This window comes from Mchenga conophoros, linkage group LG3 (genome assembly GCF_057382185.1).
Source record: "Mchenga conophoros isolate Kocher_MC1m ecotype Shallow Benthic linkage group LG3, M_conophoros_male_GT1.1, whole genome shotgun sequence".
Taxonomy (NCBI): Eukaryota; Metazoa; Chordata; class Actinopteri; order Cichliformes; family Cichlidae; genus Mchenga; species Mchenga conophoros.
The window spans coordinates 22,180,331-22,191,729 of record NC_140528.1 but is presented as its reverse complement, the minus strand read 5'-3'; the positions used below and the strand labels follow the sequence as shown (position 1 = coordinate 22,191,729).

General features: G+C 43.7%; 1 pseudogene; it reads left to right on the top strand.

Moving 5' to 3' along the window:
• The first annotated feature begins 582 nt into the window (after nucleotides 1-582).
• Nucleotides 583-4,551, top strand: LOC146577693 (neuroligin-2-like; annotated as a pseudogene).
• The last annotated feature ends 6,848 nt before the right edge of the window (nucleotides 4,552-11,399 follow it).

The following is an 11,399-nucleotide window of genomic DNA, read 5'->3' as shown; positions in this document are numbered from 1 at the left end:
TTCATCCAGGCTTTCTTTCAGCATGCGGTATTTTTCCTGCATGCTCTTCAGTTCGTGCTGCATGTCTCGTTGCTTTTTGTCCTGCTCTTCCTTCTGTTGGAGGAATTCTTTCTTTTCTTCCACAGCTTCATGGAGCTGTCTTTGGAGGAGCCGATTTTTTCGGTCCATGTATTGGAGATCCCGTTGTATCTTATCAGTCATCGTTTTCTTGTCTTGGAGCTGGTTGGTCATTTCTTTTAGTTCTGCACTCTTTTGCCTGTTTTCTTTAATGAGGTGCACAATCTGCTCTCGGCTCTGAGCAAACTTGATTCCCCAGCCCTCATTAATAATTTTTATGTCCGGCTGGCGCTGTTGTCTTTCTTCCAGCTCTTTATTTTGGGCTTCCATTCGTCTACATTTGTCCTCCAGTTGAAGTTTCTCTTCTTCAATTTGTTGCATTTTTTCTGGAGAAGGTAGTTTTCCTTCCTACTCTCCTCTAATGCCCTTTGGAAGGATGAGACGCCATTTGGGGAAATTGGCCGGCCACGCCAGGAAGGAGAGGCGGCGTAATCTTTTTGAATTGGTTGTTTTTTTCTTGGAAACATGTTGGAGTTTCTATACGATGACTTTGAAGAGCTTGTGATGAACGTTTTGTAGGCTGCAAACACAGATGCTGCTGAAACGAACTAAAACTTGCTGTTTCTCACCCCTACTTAAGGAAAAACATCAAAGGACTTAAGATTCTTAAGATCTATGACATCATCACTCCCTAAGCCAATGAGATTGTCACAAGACATTTTGGAATGGGGTATTTTTTTTTTAAACTGTTTTCAAACTTAACTTAAAATTTCAGTGTTTCCTGGTTGTGGACTATTGGTTAGTCCAGCCGATTAAGAAATTAATTGTCACAAACATCCCTAATATTATATAACAGACGACAGAAAACACGAGTTTTTTTTCTACTCAATAGAGGTATAATAAAAGTTTTTTTAATTATCCTACTTTTTATAAAAGAGAACATTTATTAAAGATTATGTATTTAATTAAAAAACTCTGTTCATCTAAAGCAGGGGTCAGCAACCTTTAAGACCCAAAGAGCCAAAGAGCCATAATTGGCCTATCTGGGGTTGAAAGGCTCGATAAATGCACGGCGTTTCGCCGGGTACACCGGCTTCCGCGAGTGTGACGCTTATTTTGAGCGATGAAAAAATAAGAAAATATAATTTTATTTGTATATTGCAAAATCACAATAATCTTCCAATTTAGAACTACAAGTTAAAAAAAGAACTAACATAAATAAAATACACTTCAGCTAATTTATTTTCACAAACCACGCGGAGCCGCACTATAAGGACTAAAGAGCCGCAGGTTGCCGACCCCTGATCTAAAGGGTTTAACAAAAAGGGGGAGCTTCCTGCTGGAAATTGAAATGTCCCCATGTCCCCACTGGGCGATCGTGGCTCAAGAGTTAGGAGTTCGCCTTGTAATCGAGCCCCGGCTTGGACAGTCTCGGTCGTTGTGTCCTTGGGCAAGACACTTCACCCGGCAAGACACTTCACCCGTTGCCTACTGGTGGTGGTCAGAGGGCCTGGTGGCGCCCCAGGGTGGCTGTAGCTACATCACCAGTGTGTGAATGTGTGCGTGAATGGGTGGATGACTGAACGTGGGTGCTTAACTAGTTAAAAAGACAAAACAAACATCTGTCTCTTATTTTTTATGTCACACAGGAAAGAAGCTTCAATGTCTGATGAGAAGACATTAATTTGTTGGTGTTTGTGGTGTTTGGTGCAGTTTTCTTGTTCTCTGGCTTGTTGTTTATTTACAGTGGAGATGAAGATCTCTAACAAGTTGATTTGTTCACATTTGCGCATTTTTAAGAGGAATGTGTTTTTTGAGTTTGTACACTATATGCATGTAAGGCAACCGTTTCCTTTTTCTGTATTTTTGTGTGCTGCTCTTTTAACAAAAGGGGAACAAAAGACATTTAAATCGACCTCAGATGATTTGTTTAAATTTTTACAAGGTCTTACTGAGGTGATGCAAAGTGAAACATGCTTCTTTTTTGGTAATGTGCTGGAAAAGCTTGAAAATTGACCTTGAATGTGCTTAAAAAGTGCTTGAATTTGACCCTAAAAATGTGTATGAACCCTGCATATATTGCAGTATTTACAGTTTATAGTAGGAATTTCATGGCAACAGCTAATCTTTATTTTGTTTACTGGGAAATGAAATGCTGCCAATTCACAAAGCTGTGCTTCAGCTGCACTTCCTGTTGTAGACTTGTGATGCACACAGGCTCTGTTCCAGCACTCAGCATGTTCTTCCTTATTTGCTCCACCAGGGGGAGCTCCTAAACTATGACATCCTGATAGGAGTGAACCAGGGAGAGGGGCTGAAGTTTGTGGACGACAGTGAGGACAACGACGGCATCTCAGCTGCGGCGTTCGACTACACCATCTCCAACTTTGTTGACAACCTCTACGGCTACCCAGAGGGTGAGGACGCCACCTCTGTACACTGCCACTTTTTCAGTTATTCCATTTTACAGCCTCCTCTCACTTAACTGCATTTTGCAGCATCATCAGGTTTTGTCTCATTAGGAGCCGCGTTTGTTGATTTGTTCGTTTTTTTCTGTTTGCTGTATTCATTAAAATAAACGGATATGACAAATGTGGACAATTATCAAAGCTTACATTACAATTCTGACAGCTTGAGTTCACATGAATTTTCAAAAGAATATAAAAAGCTGTGAAAGTGCTTTAAGCGTTTAAAACATGCGAGTAAAGAATGGAATCAGTAACATGTGAGCCCAGTGAAGTGCATCAAACAAGACAAGCGTGCTAAAGAGAGCCACTCATCCACATCACGGCGTGTCTGCGCCTTAACCTTTGAGGCTCTGTGGGCAGTAATGCTATCATCCCCCAGGTAGTCGGCTCCCAATCTCAGTGTCGGTGTTTCTGACAGATCGGCCTGCGAACCCCTCACAGCCGGACCACAGTCGCAGTACAGACATGTTTGGATAATGCAGTCATGCTTCCTCTCTGCTGCCTGTCACTCCTTCTGTTATCAGAAAGACTTTTTTTTCCTCTCTAGATTTCTCACTCACTTCCTGTTTACGGACCACCAGTGGGTGGCACCAGCTGTGGCCACTGCCAAACTCCATGCTGAGTTTCAGTCCCCAGTTTACTTTTACACGTTCTACCACCACTGCCACACCGAGACGCGGCCCGAGTGCCGACGCCGCGCACGGAGACGAGATACCTTACGTGTTCGGCGTACCGATGATCGGTGCCACGGACCTGCTCCCGTGCAACTTCTCCAAGAACGATGTGATGCTGAGCGCTGTGGTCATGACTTACTGGACTAACTTCGCAAAGACTGGGTAGGCCTCATGTCACAGTAGTGTAAACTGTACACGTTACTGTATGTTCTCTGACAGCCTTCTAGTCATGTTGAATACTTGAATCTAGGTTGCTAGTTTAATTCCCGTGTGGCTTTGAAGAATTGAACATACTGGTTCACCAAAAGCATCCAGATCCCAGAGCAGCCGGTTGGTCTTAGATAGTTTAAAGGTTGCACAGAGAATGGGCCTCCTGTCTGTATTCAGTGTATTGATGCCACATGTTACTTATAATGGAGACTGAATATAACTTTGAACTGAAACGTTTAACCTTTATGCTCCACCAGGGACCCCAACCTGCCCGTCCCTCAGGACACCGAGTTCATTCATACCAAGCCCAACCGCTTCGAGGAGGTCATCTGGACCAAGTTCAACTGGAAGGACAAGCAGTACCTTCACATCGGTTTGAAACCTCGTGTCAGAGACAACTACAGAGCTAACAAAGTGGCCTTTTGGCTGGAATTAGTCCCTCATCTTCACAGCCTGCACGACGTGCTCTTTCCCACCACTACGCGCTCCCCCGCAGGCCGTGACCCCGGCACCATGAGGCCCAGAAACAACGTTCCTCGAACCACTCGTCATCCTTACCCTACCTTCCCATCAGATCCTGAGCCCGAGGGCTCAGAGCGCCCGCCCCAGGACCTCTTTCCCGGAGACACCCGCGACTACTCCACCGAACTGAGCGTGACAGTTGCAGTTGGAGCGTCTCTCTTCTTCCTCAACATCCTGGCCTTCGCCGCCCTTTACTACAAGCGTGACAAGCGGCACGAGATGCGCCGGCACCGGCTGTCCCCTCAGCGGGGCGGCCCCGCCAACGACCTGGCTCACAGGCAGGAGGAGGAGATCATGTCCCTGCAGATGAAGGACTGGGAGCACGACGCTCACCACGACATGGAGCCCCTGCGATCCCACGACATCCTGCGGCCCGCCTGCCCTCCCGACTACACCCTGGCGCTGCGCCGCGCCCCCGACAACGTGCCGCTGATGACGCCATACACCATCACCGTGATCCCCAGCACCATCACCAGCATGCAGCCTCTTCACGCCTTCAACACATTCCCCTCCACCGGCCACAACAACACCCTGCCCCACCCCCACTCCACCACCAGGGTATAGTAGGGACAGGCCCGACACAGCGCCACCTAGGGACCAGGAACACTGGCTCTGCTACCGCTCTGGAAGGGAGGCCTCTAGACGTGGGCCTTCGTTCTGTCCTCTTATTCTCTTCTTTCTCCAAAAGCAACTACACCTGCTGCGTCATGTGCTGTGAAACTTGGCAGCTCCCTCCACTGGTGGCATGTGGAGGTGCGACTGAAGTGTCCAGCAGCAGATGAGCAGTTTGGGGTGGGTGACTCAGATCTTTCAAAGATACTGTTTTCAAAGACGGTCTGCTGTTTCCAGGCTCAAGACCTCCAACATTTGTCAAAGGGACGAATGCTCTCTCGCTCCTCGCTGTTTTCTCTTTTTTACGTTGGCGTCATCTCTTTTTCCATCTCCTGTGTGTTATGTGCACATTATGCTTCTCTTTTCTACATCCGTGTTTTATTACTGCTCTCTTCCTCTCATTTGACACGCCTCCCTCCTGCTCTTCTCTAAAAATTCCCGATCTGCTGAGCAGTCTGGAGGGGGGAGGCGTACACTAAACATATAACTATGAAAACACTGATATCTTTCATTCGACCAGCATTTTTAGGTGCCAAGTAAGTACTGCTGTGTTTCATTTCTCATCGAGGGAGAAGAAAAACCAAAGAAAAATAGAGTTTCGCTATTTACCGTCAACTAACAGAGTTCTGTCATGTTCTCATGACAAAGTGCCAAACTGGCCTCAGTCGTGATTTTCTTTCTTCCATCTTCTCTCTTTTTGTTGTTTTGTTTGAAGCATTTGTTTAATTGTTGTTTTTTATTGTGTGGAAAGAATTTTTCTGAAAATATAGATATAGAGAAATGATATTATATATAGTTCTATATAAAATGTGTACAAAGGAGAAAGTATATAAAAGGGTTTTCTCAGTGGGGGATCTATGCATGAATTATTTTTAAAGACGCGGGGAAAAGGACACTGTACCTGTCGATGCACGTTTCCCAAAATCTAAACGAGTCATATCGCTCCATGTTTGCTACTTTTGGTTTTTGGTTTTCTCCCGCAGAGTAAGAGCATTGCAGGAGCATCGCAGGAGCATCGCAGGAGCATCGCAGGAGCATCGCAGGAGCATCGCAGGAGCTCCTGAAGTCAAACGACGCCTCCCAGCACTCATTTATTAAAACGGAGTCGATGCCAAAAGTCTTAAACGTTAGAATCAAAGCAACAGCTGTGAACTCAGTCATGGTGTCATGTGCAGCCTCCATCTTACTGTCACTACTTTTTCATTTTAGGGTACGTGAGGTAAAGCGTCCGTCGATGTAGCTTGATTGTACAAAATTATTTTTCTACGTTATTAACAAAACAGAGCAGAGACTGATGCTGCTCCTGTCTGACCCCCTTATGTCTGCCACATGTGTATTCTGACTTCATATCATCACTGCTCCCTCCCTCCTCCTCTCTCCATCCTACACCGCCTTTGTTATTTAACACCGACCCCCCCAAACTGATAATCAGACAAATTCCCAAACAGCTGACTTCACTGTGTCGACACCGTTCCTGACTATTTCTGACCTCAGCTCAGCTCTGCTATTATCCTCACATTAAGGGTTCGTTCACCTGCCTGCAGATGATCTGTGAGCTCGTCGGTTGTAAATTAAACTCTAAGCACACTGAGGGTAACCGGGAGGCGTTCAGGGCCTGCAGTGCAGAGCTGCAACATGAAAAAAAGGGATGGGGGCTCAGATCTCCTGAACAGGGTGGAAACAACACGGTGGGTTTGTGCTGTTTGTGATTCCTGCTCCGTCACTCTGGTGGAGACGACTGCAGCTCAGCAGCGCTCCCTGCTGATCCTCTGATGAAGATGTCAACAGTATGTAAACTGAGCTGATGTGCTGCTGTTTGAGCCCACGTGGTAGCGTACGTCCAGTATGGGAGAACTTAGTCACCGGTGCTGTCTTTGCTTGTGCTCTAGCTTTAGCCTGTTTGATTGTTTGTTTTCTATTTTATTACTGCCTAAAAGGGGAGGTGGGGGAAACACATGCCTGACTTCTCCTGTCAGAGGTTTTGTAAGCTCAGTGGAAGGGAAACGTGCACAATGTAAATCATAAAACAACTGAGTGGGGCTGTGCTGCAGGTGGATCAGTGCTGTGGACAGTAGCTGTGGAAAAGAGACTGGACAAAGACTCTCAGCCTTAAATACAGGACAGAGGATGATCCGATCATCTTTCAGCTAACAGTGTCGAGCAGAAGGACGGCCGGCTGATGCGTCCGTACGAACCCTTTTGTACTCACTCCTGTGTATAAGGAGGTGGCGAGGGGTTGTGTAGTTAACCTCAGTGATAGGTTTGTAGCATAAACCTATTCGTTGGAACGTTAAGGACAATTTAATTACATAGCAAAGCAAGACACGAGTAGGCAAAGTTCTTCATGTTTCCCGTGCACGGGAGAGAACCGGACAAACGTCGTTCCTTCGCTTCACCCCAGTTGCTCTCGTCCGCTCCCCCGTAACACTGCTCTTTTATTGAGGTTACATGAATATACATATGACGTTCATTAACATATGACGTCTACATACAAACAAAGAGTACGTTGCCTGTGCGTGCCTGTGCGTGCGTGTGTGTGTGTGTGTGTGTGTGTGTGTGTGCGTGTGTGTGTGTGTGTGTGTGTGTGTGTGTGTGTGTGTGTGGTGGGGGGGGGGGTCAGAGTGTGACCCCATAAAGACTTCCCTAAACCTGCTGGTCTGGAAGTCCAGCAGTTCATCTAAACAAAAGGCACTTAGCCTAAATCAGATATAGATACATTTATCCTAAATGAACAGAGGGAGTGACTTTAAGTCTGATTTCAGACTATGTCAGTATTAGTTAAGCCAAGAGTCGGGCAAAAGCTTTATGACCCGGAAAGTTCTAATTCCCATAACATATTGTTGGATTAGTAAGCAAAACTTTTCTGTGATGAAGATTTTTGGGGTCGTTGTTTTAGTGATGGGTTCATTCTGTCAGTTAGCTTTGGCTTGTTTTCTTATTTCAATAGAGGGAGTTTTACTAAACATGGACATGTCGAGGAGCGGCTCATTATTTCTGTAACAGTGCACTTAGAGAAAACTGTCAGGTGTCGCCCCCTTTGGTGATGATGTTTTGTGCTCTGATGAGCTAATAATCAGCTCTCTTTTCCTCCTTCTTTGTTCTAAGCAGGCCTGCAAGATTGAATTAACAGCGCTGTAAAACATTGTTGTGAGAGCAAATATAAGGGGAGCTTTTCCAGATTACAATGGGCTGAGGAAAAGGTCACCTGTGGGAACCTGCCAGTTCCTGTCTAAAGGATTGCAGCGAGTCAATCCAGTCCAAGATCATAAAGAACTCTTTTTCTAAAAACAAAAGAAAGAACAAATAAATGAGCTCATATTGATGAGGGTGGAGACTCTGATGCTTTGTGCGTGAGGCTCCACTATCAGCAAGATCTAGTGTGAATGTGTGTGCATGATGTGTGTGACTGGACTGACCATGTGGACTAAAGTGTTGACTGACTTGACACTGAGACAAAGACTGGACCAACGTTAGGATGAGTAGATGTTGACAAACAATTCACGACGCCGGTAAGAAAAGGGTGGATGCTTTGCTTTGCTTTTGGCAGGAGCAGGAGCACAAGAGAGAGAGGGAGACCGAAAGGTATCGATTTGTCACATGGCATCGGTTTGTCACATGGCATCGATTTGTCACATGGCATCGATTTGTCACATGGCATCGGTTTGTCACATGGCATCGATTTGTCACATGGCATCGATTTGTCACATGGCATCGGTCTGTTAGGTTTTGGGATGAGAACGTGTTGGATGGTTATCTGTCTTGGTCTGGTGGAGGTCTCTTCCCATAAGAAGACTGATGACTTTTTCATTAACACTGAAGTGTTTCTTTCTTCTCTCTCCCCTCAGATGACTTCACACTATAACCAAGGACACCTCATAGGGGATCATCTGATTGTGGCTTCTCTAATAATCTTTCTAATAGTAATATTGTTCACTGTTATGTTACAGAGTGAAGTGAGATTAGTGCTGTAAAACTTCCATAACACTGAACAGATGCCACCACAGATATGTTGAAATCTCAGTCAAAACTAGCAAAAACAAATGAAATCCATGAATCAGAAATGCTGATTGTTGAACAGATAATTCAGTCTGTGCATGAGGAGGATCCACTTTAGACTAAACTACATACAGAAACACAGGAACCAGGGCACAGTGTAAATCCAGGAGCTCTGTGTGCAACAGCTGACCTGTATGAACACAAAACACTGATTGAAGTCCACGTTGATGCTTTCTGTCTGTTTAACTTTTACATTTGAAGCAACACATTTTACTTCAAACACACAGATCAGGTAGAAAACTGTGGATTAGAAAACAAATTCATCAAGAAGGTCCTGAAGCAAGAAGTTCATCATTGCATAGAGTAAGAAAAAGGACATGAATCATCCCACGGGTCTGTGCAGTCGTTATATTATCATCACCTAAATCATGTCTGCATACTGTGTGTGTGTGTGTGTGTGTGTGTTGCTTTTTTAAATCTTCTACTTAGAGTTCAAACTTGGATAGTGATAAAAACATTGCACTGCTTCATTTAATATCTAATTGAACACATCTGTGGTTGAATTTGAATCTTAAATGTTTTGATTTCAAAGATGTGGTTCTGATATGAAGGAACAGGAAGTAAATTGTTGCCATGGATACAGTGAGACAGACGCCTCAGACCCTTATTTTTTATTTCTTTGACTTTTTATTTTATTGATTCATTTCTTTATTTTTACATTTTAAAAAGTGTATTTGTCTGAATGAACTAATCCCCATTTCCCATGCTTTGTATCACTGGTCATACTGGGAACAGCCATAGAAAATGTTTGTAAAGAAGAAATCTTAAACATGAGCAGATTCTCAGGCGATTTCTGTTTCCTAACCATTGTTTCAGTGCACACGTCCCATCACTACATGTGTGTTAAAGATTTCTTTGGGATCAAAATCATCCACTGACAGTTATCAGTACAAACAGGATGCAAAAATCCAAAGTTCAGACTTCAGAGTTACTAAAACAGAGATCTGAGGAAAACTGGTTCTTCACACGACGTTTCATGTGTGAACAGTAGAGGTGGTTTCATTTTCACATGTAGGTGTTGCAGTGAGGATTGCAGGGAGACATTTGCTGAATAGCTGCAGCTCTGCTCCTGTAGACTGCCTCTGAATGTGTGTGTGGTGATAAAGTCACTTTAATTAAATGTCACCTGTCAGGGAAAACTTTGTGTTGACTGAAGAAAGTTCACTTCTCTTTCATTGCAGCTCCACTCTTATTTTTGATGCACTCATTTGTTTCATAAATGATTTCAATGATTTTGCCACAGCTCTGCATTGTCAGGTCGGAGCATGTGTGCTTTTGATGAAATGCTGATATGATGACGCTTGATTGGGGAAAGATTTCCACAGGTGGTGTTGTTGGTCTCCTCCTTCCAGTTTTCTTGTTGCTGCCTCTCTCCTCGCCTCAGTTGCTGCAGCTGTATCATGTATGTTGTTATGTTACATACAAAGAGGAATTTGTGACATTAAAGAGTAAAGATTCTTCTAATTGTTTTCATCTCATCTCCTACTGCTTTAGTCTGCGTGGACAATATATGAGTAAATCATTACCAAGCCAGATTATATTTGGAATATTTCAAACAGAGGACATTACAGTGAAATCTGCTTTCAATGTGACATTTACTTTGATCCTTTAAGACACAGTTTATACATCAGACAAGCTGTTTGCAGAGCGATTAAATGTTTGATATTGTTGTTAAAGTTGTACAGATGAGCGTTAATCACCAACAGCTTCATTCATGTGGATGAACTGGACGGTTCCAGGGAAACTATCAGGATCACACGCCTCCAGTGGTCACTGTGAGTAACTACAACTCTGCACATACAATAATTAAGATGAAGAAATGTTTTTATTGTAGAAAGATGAACCAAATGTAGTTTGACTCTCTGACAAACGATGGCAAGATAAAAGTAGTTTGTTAAAAAAGACACAAAAATGGTAACAATGCAAACAAATACAAACAACAGCATATCCTGATATGAGGCTCACAGATCAGGATCAGTACAATACGTAGCAACCGACATTGATGTTGCCATGGTGACCGCTGCTATATATAGTGTTTCTGTTACCTCACTTGTCTTAAACATCAACGCTGGCTGTTTTTCATTTTACTAATGAGTCCACTCTCTTCCCTCACTTTCGTCTCTTCCTCGTGTTTGAGCTCCTCTCAGAGAGGATTTAAGAAAGAGCTTTGATGATGGCTGTAGCTCAGGAGACAGAGCAAGGCATCTAATGATCAGAAGGTTGGTGGTTCAATCCCTGACTGCTCCAGCTGGCACGCAAAGTGTCCTTGAGCAAGACACTAACCCTCTCCGATGCATCCATCAGAGTATGAATGTGTTAAACAAGAATCAGTCCATTCACCATGGAAATATCAAAGTAGAAAGTGATGGCAGTTATGATTGGCTGCACAGCTGGATCACATGACCAGGTGAGTGGTACAAATAACAGGAAGCTTCTCTTGTGGCTTTAATAATCATTTGAATTGATAACTTGTGATTTACAGACTGTTCTTTATCTTTTCATTGTCGTCTGAAACACAGAAAAATATCAATGTTGGAAAATATGACATTTATATCTAGTTTCTACAGGATGGTTTAATTCTCCAAAGGCCACCACAGACATGACGAAGTTATTTCATCATTATAATGCACAAAAACAAAAAGCAGGATGAGCCCTGCTGCTCACCAAACTTGTGTTGAATAATAATTTGTGAATCATTTAGTTTAAAACATCAACTGACTGAATCCATGAATCTCATCATGTGTTTCTGAGTGAAAGACACAGACATGAACAGACTGAACTGTTTCTCTAACAGGTAAGA